At 38.0% G+C, this 12841-nt stretch overlaps 1 pseudogene; it reads right to left on the minus strand.

The window, feature by feature from the left end:
• The window catches only part of LOC102240339, a 70281-nt pseudogene extending 58054 nt beyond the window's left edge, over positions 1-12227 (minus strand).
• Positions 12228-12841: the final 614 nt, after the last annotated feature.

Below are 12841 nucleotides of genomic sequence, written 5' to 3' on the forward strand. Positions count from 1 at the left end.
CTTCAGGGCAAACCAGCCGGCCCCCACCCGTGCACCAGGCCTCTATCCTATATAGGAAAAGGGTAATACGCAAACTGACCCTAACAGCAGAAAGACTGAGAATGACTGGTCACTATGACACACACTGACCACCAGGGGGCAGATGCTCAATGCAGGAGCTGCCCTCTGGTGGTCAGTGAGCTCCCACATGGAGGAGCTCTGCTCAGGCACAAGTCAGGCTGATGGCTGCCAGTACAGCGGTGGTGGTGGGAGCCTCTCCTGCCTCCTCAGCAGCGCTAAGGATGTCCAACTTCAGCTTAGGTCTGCTCCCTGCTGGCAAGTGGACATCCCCCAATGGTTGCCAGGCTGCCAGAGGGATGTCTGATTGCCAGCTTAGGCCCAATCCCCTGGGGAGCAGGCCTCAGCCAGCAGATGGTCATCCACCGAGGGGTCCCAGACTGTGAGAGGGCACAGGCTGGGCTGAGGGACCTCCCCGCCCCTGAGTGCACAAATTTTTGTGCACCGGGCCTCTAGTATTGTAATAACTATGTATGGTGCCAGATGGGTACTAAAATTATTGGAGGGATCACTTCATAAATTATATAAATGTCTAACCACTATGTGGTATACTTGAAACTAATATAAGATAATAATGCATGGCAACTGTAATTGAAAAATAAAAGTAAAAATTAAAAAATTAACACAAAAAACAAATTGGATAATCTGACAACAAAGAACTACAGAGGATTTTTGATTCATTAATTTTCTCTAAACTTGCATTTGACTCTTCCCAAATAGTTATTCAATTTGAGTATTCTATGTAAATGTGTAAAGAAACCCAATGTAACTTAAAACACAATAAACTTTTATACTGTACTGTGCTCTATACCTGTTATTATAAACTGATTTTTGATTTGTAATATAAACTTTATTTTAAAAGTTAAGATCTGGATCTGGAGGAAAACAATCATATCAAAAGCTATTGTATGTCAAAATGGTCACTCGTTCCATTTTTATTCTCAAGTCTTTAGAATGCAAACTTTTTATGTATGTAATATATTTTTACAATAAAATAGTTTTAGGTACTGTCATGGATTGAATTTTATCCCTCCAATTTTATATGTTGAAGCCCTAATCCTTAATATGACTGATTTGGAAATAAGCTCTTAATGGAGGTGATTAAGTTTAATTGAGATTAGAAAGATGGGGCACTAATCTGGTAGGACTGTTGTCCTTATAAGAAGAGAACAAAACACTAGGGCTCTCTCTCCCCATCCATGCACAGAGGAAAGACCACGTGAGGACACAGTGGGAAGGTTACCTTTGAGAGCTCTAATCAGAAACCGAATTTGATGACACCTTGATCTTGGATTCTAGTTTCCAGAACTGTGAAAAAATAAATTTCTGTTTTTTAAGCCACCCAGTCTGTGCTATTCTTTTATAGCATCTCCAGCTGACTGTGACATGTACTGATTAGCAATATTCTGGGCATTTTATACAAACCAAAGACTTTTGTTAAAATGCTTCCTACACAACACGATCTCTATATGTGTAATAAGTTATTTGTCATGCAATACGTTTTCTAAATTACTGCATAAGAATATATTAATTCATTGATTTATGCAGATGATGATAAATAAATCTTATGTTACCAGTTCAAATGTATAGAATAAAAGACATGATTTATACAGATTATGATTGAAAATGGTCTCCCTTTTCCTCCAGAAGGAATTGGGAATAAAAAAATAAAATGATATTCCACTAAGAATTAATACTAAAATAAATAATGGAAGATATAAACAAACCTGCAAATTAACTTTTGGATAAACAGAATATTTTATTCAGTGACTCTAATTTTACAGATTTGATTTCTGATTATTAGTAGCTTAAACCAGACTGTATATCTAAATTCATAGTCTAGCCACTTATTATAATAGCATGGCAACTTCTATTTATTTACTCAAACTGTGTTTGCCTGAGTTTCCTCATCTGTATAATAGAGATAATAATAATTCCTATGTGATAGGGTTGTTAAGACATGTAGTAAATGAGCTAATGCACATAAACCACTTAAAACAGTGCCTGATACATAATTGACACTATCATTATTATTGTTCTTGTGATGATGATCTTTATTCAAGTGATAATGAATTAATTGATATAAGGAAAAAGAACTATGTAAAAGAGGAACACAAAAACAGGTATAAACTAAGTAACCTGATATAGTGTTTTACGTGCAATGGTCATTCAGTGAAGTTTGTGTAACTGAAAAATACCAGAAAATTTGAATGCAGGCAAGAGGGGCCGGGTTAGGGGACATTTTTAGTCACATTAGAGGTGATCAAGTGTGGAGAAACTGGTCATCAATGAATTATTAATCACATATTGTGGAAGTCAGCTTGATTCAAACTCATTTTAAATTAGCACTTCTCAACTCTTGCTACACAGTTAATTAACCTGGGGAATCTTTTAAAAAAAATACTGGAGCCTGGGTCCTATGCTTAAAATTTCTGGTCAAGTTTGAAACCCAAACACTAGTTCTTTTGTTTTGTTTTGTTTTTCTTTTGTAGATCCCCACAGTTTATTTTTTATTTTTTTAAATTATTGATTACAGAGAGGAAGAGAGCTAGAAACAGCAATGATGAGAGAGAATCATTGATTGGCTGCCTCCACATGGCCCATACTGGAAACTGAGTCCACAACCCGGGCATGTGCTCTGACTGGAAATGGAACTGTGACCTCCTGATCATAGGTCAACACTCAACCACTGAGCCATGACAGCCGCTGCCCCCCCTTCCCCCAAGTTGATTTTAATAAGCAACCAGGATGAATTCCAGTTTTAGTGCAGTGCTTCTCAAAGTGTAGTGCTGGACCAGCAGCACCAGCTTCACCTGGGAATGTGTTAGAACTGCAAATTCGTGGGCCTCACCACACAACTACTTTGGGAGTAGGGATCTATGGTTTACCAAGAGCTCCAGGTGATACTGTTTCACATTAAATTTGAGAACCACTATTTTAGAGCATTCTGAAGTAAAATGCTTTGTCTCTTTAACAAGAAACTGACTTAAAATGTATAAATATAAGTGCAACATTGATAACAAAAGATTGATCAAGAAAACATTGAGCCCTGGCCAGCTTGGCTCAGTGGATAGAGCGTCAGCCTGCGGATTGAAGGGTCCCAAGTTCGATTTTGGCCAAGGGCACATGCCTGGGTTGTGGGCCTGATCCCCAGTGGGGGGTGTGCAGGAGGCAGCCAATCAATGATTCTCTATCATCATTGATGTTTCTATCTCTCTCTCCTTCTCCCTTCCTCTCTGAAATCAATAAAAAAATATATTTTTTAAAAAGAAAACACTGAAATATCTGTAAAGATATAGAATTCAAAATACAATGAATGAACTTAATCTGCTTAATCTAATAAGCATTTATAAAGCCCAGCAAAGTGCACTCATTATTTTCAAGTGCATATATAACCTTTGTGAAATACAATTTTCAATAAATTTAAAAATCCATATCACACAGATCATTTTCTATTACCACATCTCAGTAAATTAGAAATCAATAACTAAAAGCAACAACAATAAAACCCCCCCAAATACTTTTTCCCTCAATATAAATTTAGATTGCTTATAAACATCATTTTTACAACTGCATACAATGTTTTGTTTTATATATATGTATATATACATATATATATATATATTTGAGTTATATATAATAAAATGTAGTTATGTTTTATTATACATATATAACATAGTCCTAAGGCATCTATAATATGGTTCCAAGAAATGCTCAGCAATCAAGTTCTATCCTAGAGTCTATTTATTTATTTATTTTTTATTTATGTTAATTGTTCAAATTTTTATCTTGATGTACAGTATGAGAAATGGACTTTTAAATCAACAGAATTTTATGGAAAATAAACAACCAATAAATTAGACCCATGTTAAAAAAAGGTCATGTAAATGTCTAAACTTAAGGATATAACAACCACAGATAAACTTCAGTTCCACAGTCTTCTTTAAGAAGTCAAAGTCTTGCATCATTTGAAAATGGTGGCTGAATAGACAGAAGTGTTGCACACCTCCTCCTGGGGCCAGGCCAGAAAAGTAACTAAATTGGAGAACATCCACCCTGAGTTAACAAATTATAAACAGCTGAGGAGAAATTTTCAATAAGGAAGGGCAGAGGATGCCTAGAAAATGCCACTTGCTATCCATAAGCTGCCTAGAACCACTACCACGCCCTGGCAGTGCATGGCACAGTAACTCCTGGCAGGCTCCCAGACATCTGCAGGGAGCACTTGCCAGAGTGACTTCCTGTTCCAAGCCTCCTCACCAGCCCACAGGGACTCAGCATTCCAGTATCTGGCTCCAGGACCCTGCAGTGAGTGCAAGCCAAGGGGAACCCTGTGTCCCACCCCTGCCATGAGGTCCAGAACTTGCTGCTAGCCTGACCTGGAGCCATCTGGCACCCACTCCACCCTGAGCACCAAGCAACTGGACCTGCTTCCAGGGCAACCCAGAGCAACCCAGTGTGCACCCCACTCCAGGCTAAGGGAGAGTGTGGACTGTTAAACACAGAGAAACCCATGGCTGCTCCATCCTGGCTCCTGGGACAGTCCTGCCAGGGCTACACAAAGCAACCCAGCTCACACTTCACTCAGGGCCACAGGAGAGCAAGGACTGTGCAACCCAGAGCAACCCACCCTTGTTCCACACCAGAGAGGAGCAGACTGGAGCAACCCAACCCATGCCTCACTCCAGGCCACAAGAAAGCGAGGGCTGTGCAACCCAGAGAAACTCACACCCATTCCACCCTGGCCCCTGGGACAAACCTGCAGGGGCTACCCAGAGCAACCCAGCATGTGCCCCACTCTGGGTGACAGAAGAGCACTGCCAGGGAAACTCAGAGAAAACCAGTGTACCAGTCAGGGGCCACAAGACTGTGCTGCAGGTACACTGCCATAGGGACTTATGGTGCCACCCTGTCACAGGTGCTGGGGCCACACAGCGAATTGCATGCCAGAGGGCTCTGGGTTCTCACAGGGAATCACACAACAGAGGAACTGTGCATGCACTCCTGCCATTCCGAGCATCTGAAGCAGATAACTGTGGGACCAGATCTGTGGGAGAAGGTGATAAAACTCAGAGCATATACACTAATGATGTGAGACTCAAGGCAGACTCAGCCACTGGGCTAATGATCTCCAGACTATTGGCCTGATAGGGTCTTCAAACTCTCGACCCCCAAGCAGGGTGACCAGAGCCAGAAAGTGACAGCAAAAATTGGGAGAAAAAGAAACAACTCCCAAAGGAAAGAAAAGGAGGAATTGCTAGAAAAGAAACTAAATGAAATGGGGGCAGGCAATATGTCAGAGAAAGAATTCAGAGTAAGGGTCATAAAGTTCCAAAACCAGCTGGATGAGAAAGTCAACAACATATGTAAAAATCAAGAGTTAATGAAAAGTGATATAGCTGCACTAAAAACACAATGGAAGGTTTCAAGAGTGGACAAGAAGAAGAGGAGGACCAAATCAGCGAATTAGAATACAGGGTAGTAAAACACACCCAATCTGAACAGCAATTGGAATAAAAACAAAAAAACTAAAAGCAGGAGGAGAGTTTAAGGAAGTTCTGGGACATGAAACGAAGCAACATCCGCATAATAGGCGTGCCAGGAGGTCAAGAAGAGGAGCAGGGAATAGAAAACCTATTTGAAGAAATAATGACAGAAAACTTCCCTCATTTGGGTAAGAAAAAGTCACACAAGCACAGAGAGTCCCAAAGAAGATGAACCCGAAAAGACCCACAACCACGACATGTCGTAATTACAATGACAAATGTTAATGACAAAGAAAGAATCTTAAGGGCTGCAAGAAAGAGACAGAAAGTTACCTACAAGGGATCTCCCATTAGACTATCAAATGATTTCTCAACAGAAACTCATCAGGCCAGAAAGGAATGGAATCAAGTATACAAAGTGATTCAAAGCAAGAGTGATGAATCCACAAATACTATATACAGCAAGGCTATCAATCAAAATTGAAGGTGAAATCAGAAGCTTTGCATACAAAAAAAAAAAAAAGGCTAAGGGAGTTTATGACCACCAAGACAGCAATACAAGAAATGCTAAAGGGATTGTTGTAAAAATAATAAACAGAAAGGGGAGAAGGCACACAGGCATAAAGAATAAAAATGGCAACAAACAAGTACCTATCAATAATAACCTTAAACGTAAATGGATTAAGTACTCCAACCAAAAGACATAGGGTAGCCCTAACCGGTTTGGCTCAGTGGATAGAGTGTCAGCCTGTGGACTTAAGGTCCCAGGTTTGATTCCGGTCAAGGGCATGTACCTTGGTTGCAGGTACATCCCCAGTAGGAGGTGTGTAGGAGGCAGCTGATCAATGTTTCTCTCTCATCAATGTTTCTAACTCTCTATCCCTCTCCCTTACCCTCTGAAATCAATAAAAAAAGAAACAGCAATTTTAAAAGACTTGCTAGATCAGATGGAATTAATTGACACCTTTCAAAAATTCACCCCAAATCAATGGATTATACATTCTTCTTGAGTGCACATAGGACATTTTCAGAGATAGACCACATATTAGGACACAGGCTAATTATCTTCAAACTCAAGAAGATAGAAGTCATATCAAGCATTTTCTCAGATCACAATGGCATAAAATTAGAAATCAACTACAATAAAAACAATGGAAAAAACTACTTAGAGGCTAAATAGCATGCTATTAAACAATGATTGGGTTACCAAAGAGATCAAAGAAGAAATAAAAAGCATCCTGGAAACAAATGACAATGAAAACACAATGATCCACAATCTATGGGACAGGTGAAAGCAGTCCTGAGAGGGAAGTACACAGCTCTACAGGCCTACCTCAAAAAAACAAGAAAAACTGGTAATAAATTATCTAACCCTCCAATTTAAAGAATTATAAATAGAGCAACAACAAAAGCACAGAGTAAGCAGAAGGAAGGAAATGATAAAGATCAGAGTGTAAATAAATGACATACAGACCAAATAAACAATACAAACGATCAATAAAACAAAGAGCTTATCCTTTAAAAGGATAAACAAGATTGTTAAACCTCTAGCCAGGCTCACCAAGAAACAAAGAGAGAGGACCCAAGTAAACAAAATTACAAATGAAAGAAGTGAAATAAGAGCCAACCCCACAGACATACAAAGGATTGTAAAAAAAAAAAATACTACGAACAACTGTACTCCAACCAACTGAACAACCTAGATGAAAGTGACATATTCCTAGAAAAATACAATCATTCAAAACTCAATCAGGAAGAATCAAACAACATGAATAGGCTGATAACTACTGATGAAATTGAAGCAGTAATCAAAAATCTTCCAGCAAACAAAAGCCATGGTCCAGATAGCTTCATAAGGGAGTATTACCAAACATTCAAATAAGAACTAAAACCCATCCTCCTCAGACTATTCCAAAAAATTCAAGAGAAAGGCACTAATTCTGAATCCAGATAAAGACACTACAAAGAAAGAGACTTACAGGCCAATATCCCTGATGAACTTAGATGCTAAAATCCTCAAAAATTCTAGCAAATTGAGTCCAGCATTACATTAGAAAGATCACACACCATGACCAAGTGGGGTTTATTCCAGGGATGCAAGGCTGGTATACCGTAATATCCACAAATCAATAAATATTATATGTTACATAAACAAATTGAGAGACAAAAATCACATAATCATCAATTGATTCAGAAAAGCATTTGACAAAATCCAACACCCTTTCTTGATAAACTCTGAGCAAAGTGGGAATAGAGGAATCATACCTCAACATAAAAGCCTTTTTTGACAAACCTTCAGCCAACCTCATACTCAATGGGCGAAAATTAAAACCATTTCTCCACTTCTGTTCAACATAGCACTGGAAGTGCTAGCCATAGCGATCAGACAAGAAGAAGAAATAAAAGGCATCCAAATTGGAAAAGAAGAAGTAAAACCATTATTATTTGCAGATGACATGAAATTGTACATAGAAAACCCTAACGACTCCATCAAAAAACTACTAGACTTAATAAATGAATTCGGCAATGTAGCAGGATACAATATTAACACCAAGAAATTCATGGCCTTTTTATACACCAATAATGAACTCACAGAAAGAGAAACGAAAAAAAAAATCCTATTTACCATTGTCACACAAAAAAATTAAGGTACCTAGGAGTAAACTTCACTAAGGAGGTAAAAGACCTGTACTCAGAAAACTACAGGATGTTGAAAAAAGAGAAAGAGGAAGACATAAACAAATGGAAGAACATACCATGTTCATGGATTGGTAGAATCAACATCATTAAAATGTGCATACTACTCAGAGCAATCTCTAGATGTAATGAAATCCCCATTAAAATACCAACGGCATATTTCACAGACCTAGCACAAACTCTCTAAAAATTCATATGGAATAATAAAAGACCCCGAATAGCTGCAGCAATCCTGAGAAAGAAGAAGAATGTTAGAGGGATCACAATACCAGTAATAAGGCTATATTACAAAGCCACTGTTCTCAAAACTGCTTGGTACTGGCACAAGAACAGACATATAGACTAATGGAACAAAACGGAGAGCCCAGAAATCGACCTGAGTCAGTATGCTCAATTAAAATTTGATAAAGGAGGCAAGAGCATACAATGGAGTCCAGACAGTCTCTTCAATAAATGTTGTTTGGAAAATTGGACAGATATATGCAAAAAAATAAAACTAGATAACCAACTTATACCATACACAAAAATGAACTCAAAATGGATAAAGGACTTAAACGCAAGACAGGAAACCATAAAAATCTTAGAAGAATCCATAGGCAGCAAAATAGCAGACATATGTCAGAGCAATATCTTTAGCAATATAGCTCCTAGGACAATGGAAACTAAGGAGAACAAGAGACATATGAAAACATGCTCAAAGTCACTAATCTGAAAGATGCAAATCAAAACTACAATGAGGTACCATCTCACACATGTCCGAATAGCTATCATTAACAAATTGATAAAGGACAAGTGTTGGCGAAGTTGTGGAGAAAAAGGAACGCTCATATACTGCTGGTGGGAATGCAGACTGGTGCAGCCACTGTGGAAAACATTATGGAGTTTCCTAAAAAAATTAAAAATGGAACTCCCATTTGACCCTGTAATCCCACTTCTAGGAATATATCCCAAGAAACCCAAAACACCAGTCAGAAAGGATATATGCACCCCTATGTTCATAGCAGCACAATTTACAATAGCCAAGATTTGGAAAAAGCCTAAGTGGCCATCAACAGATGAGTGGATTAGAAAACTGTGGTACATCTACACAATGGAATACTATGCTGCTGTAAAAAGGAAGGAGCTCCTACCATTTGCAACAGCATGGATGGACCTGGAGAGCATTATGCAAAGCAAAATAAGCCAGTTGGAGAAAGAAAAATATCACATGATCTCATTCATTTGTGGAATATAATGAACAAAAATAGATCCAGAGACACAGAAGCATCGAACAGACTGTTAAACCTCAGAGGGAAGCCAGGGGTGAGTGTGGGTGGGGGGTAAGAGATCAACCAAATGACTTGTATGCATGTGTATAAACATAACCAATGGACACAGACAGTAAGCGGGTTGAGGGCATGTGCTGGGGGTGAGAGTGGCCAGGGAAAGGTTAATGGGAGAAAAGGGAGACATAGGTAATACTTTAAACAATAAAGAATTTAAATTAAAAATAAAGAAGTCTAAGTCTTTCCAATGACTGTGCTATGAATTAGTCCGTAGTTTAACAGCATATAGGAATGCTTAACAGTGGTGGTGTTCGGGGCACGTTTCCTTGGTGCATCTTTGGTGATGTTGTCCACACATAGAATCACCTCTGCTGCTTCAGATGCACTCAGAAGAACTTTTCACTTTACTTGGGAACTTTCTTTTATACACAGTATTGACATATAGCCAATATTACCTTTCTTCACATCCAGTCCAACAGTTGTATTGCCTTCACTATGGACAGCTTGGAGCTGTGCCACCAGATCTAGAGTTCGTTTGTTTGTTTTAGCATGTTCATCATTGCTATTTGCCACAAACTTCAGTAGAATCTCACTCTTTAAAAAAAATGATTTTTAGAGAGAGAAAAAGGGAGCGAGAGGGAGAGAGAGAGAGAGAGAGAGAGAAGAGAGAGAAACATTGATGTGACAGCCAAACATCTATCAGCTGTCTCCTACACACCCCCAATGGGCATGTGCCCTGATTGAGAATCGAATGGGCAACCTTTTCGTGCACGGTAGGATGCCCAACCAACTGAGCCTCACCGGCCAGGTCTAGACTTTATTTGTAAAGCAGTTGAACAGCAGGATACCTTTTTTAAAGTTTATCACAGCACATTGAATATAGGAAGGGAATCAGTTTCAATGCCATTTTTTCTTATCATTACAAAATGAAATATTATTAAGAGATTAGAAAAGTGTAAATATTTTAGAGACAATGAATTATGGGCACAGTTAGGAAAAACACATGGCATATCATTAGTGATTTACTATAAATGCAAATTTTGTTCTACTAAAGTTTATATCATTTTAGTATATGCTTTAAATCTCCACTAGTCCAAAATGCAGTGTTCATTTTTTTCTGAATAGCAAATTGAAATGAGCAGCATTCAGGTGATAAGACTTGCAGCTAAAAACATCAATAATGCACATTATGACTAGGAATGTTAATTTTGAAGTGTTGATTTTTTTAATGACAAGAACTGCATTTTAAAAAACATTTTTTAATCCTAAACCCAGGATCTTTTTTTATTGAGAGAGAGAGAGAGAGAGAGAGAGAGAGAGAGAAACATTGATATGTGAGGGAAACATCCATCAATTGCTTCCCATATGCATCAGGATAGGGGATAGAACCTGCAACCTAGGTATGTGCCTTGATGGGGAACCGAACCTGCAACCTTTTGTGCATGGGATGACCCTCCAACCAACTGATCCACCTGTTGAGGGCAACAGCTGCATTTTTTAAATTCAAAATAAAACTGATTTACATTCTTTTCTGTATAAATGAAAGCAATACTAAAAGGTAAAATTAATTAGTTCAACAAACATTTATTGAGCACTTACTTTCTGCCATACACCCTTCTAGGCACTGCTGATACATTAATAAACAAGCCAGATTGGCTTACCAGAAATGTCTATTCTAGTGGGGCAGACAGGCATTATTCAAGTCAACAAACAAAAACATTAATTATAGTGTGGCACAGTTCTCAGAAGGAAATGGACAGGGTTCTGTAATGAAGAGTTTTAGGGTCAGGCAGGTGGCATTTTCTAAAGAGGACATTAGGGAAGGCCTCTCTGGCGAGGTGATATTTGAACTGAGTCCTAAATAACTAAAAGTCAATCTTGTAAGAATCTCAGGAAAGTGTTTCAGGTTGAGGAAAGAGCACTTGCTAAGGCCAAAAGGAAGAGTTAGCTTTTGTGTTTGGGGAACAGGAATGTGTCTGAAATAGAGAAAATGAAACAAGTCAAAGTCTGGAGGACAGTCCCTATAGGGTTTTATAGGCTACAATAAAGAGTTTGGATTTTAAGTGCAATGGAAAGCAGAGGAGTGACATGATCTGATTTATATTTGAAACCTCATTCCATTGCAGTATGGAAATAAAGGAATGGAGGGGACCTGCATACCAAGCAGAAATCAATTAGAAGATTACCCTTATAGTCTAGAGGAGAAATGAGAGTGCATTGGACTTGGTGACAATTTAAACATCTATGCAATGTAATTTTTAAGGTATAACAAATTAAAAAAAATAAATCTTGTAATACTTTTTACCAAAGAACAGACAAATTCCTAGATGATTAAGTGACCTTCCCAAAGTCAACCCGAAAATTAGAGGCAGAGTTAAAACTAAAGTCCCGATCTCCTAGTTCTTATGACAATAATTCTGTCTCCCAGTTTCACATTCCTGTACAAATCACAACTATTCCTGTGGCGATGAACACAAAATCTGAGTTCAGTAGTATTTTGGCATAGCACTTTTAGGAATATACAGAGGAGAAAATATTCTCTTACTAGAAATATGTAGTACATTCAACAATCTAGACTTAAAAGAAGCAAAAGGGAATATTTTACATATATTTTGTATGAAAAATAAATGGAATTTTGCACTGGAGCAGTCGTTCAATATTAATGCAATGCTACCTTACTTGAAATAGCAGCACCAGTTAGTTCAGAATTAGTGGGCTTCATCCTATTCACACTGAGGACGCCCAGTATATTTGAAAATTAAATGTACATTACAGAAAATTCATTGAGTTTTTATTCCTAAATAATGCCTTTCCCCACTCTCCTTCTTGAGAAAATGCAGCCTACTCTTTTATGACTTAAAGGAATAAAGGCAATGTGGGAATGGAAAATATTTTGATAATATTACATGACAGATCATTAGTCTACCATTTTGCATGCAAATAATCTTTGCTCTTATCATGCAAGAGTATATAAGATACATTTTCCAGAATAGAATTATTTTTTAAACTTCTGCATAAAAGGACTTTAATACAAGTGTGATTAACATTGTCAAAGTAGAATCCCATTCCCACTCTACAACTTTTTAATTTGCTTTTTGTATCGTGATAAGAAAGTGTTCCATTAAGTCTTAACAAATCTAACACCTTTAATAAATTCTTGAGACCTTCCACCTTTTACTCTTACCAGGAAAAAAAGTGAAAATGAAAAAAGTGATTTACAGCAGTTATTCAGATCAATCCCTTTCAGAAGCATGAATAATCACATATGTCCTCTACCTCTGCAAGGTCACTTACTAAATAATTATTCCATGAGATTAAAAGTCATTAATAAAGCTA

The sequence above is a fragment of the Myotis brandtii genome, unplaced genomic scaffold, assembly GCF_000412655.1.
Source record: "Myotis brandtii unplaced genomic scaffold, ASM41265v1 scaffold39, whole genome shotgun sequence".
Lineage (NCBI taxonomy): Eukaryota > Metazoa > Chordata > Mammalia > Chiroptera > Vespertilionidae > Myotis > Myotis brandtii.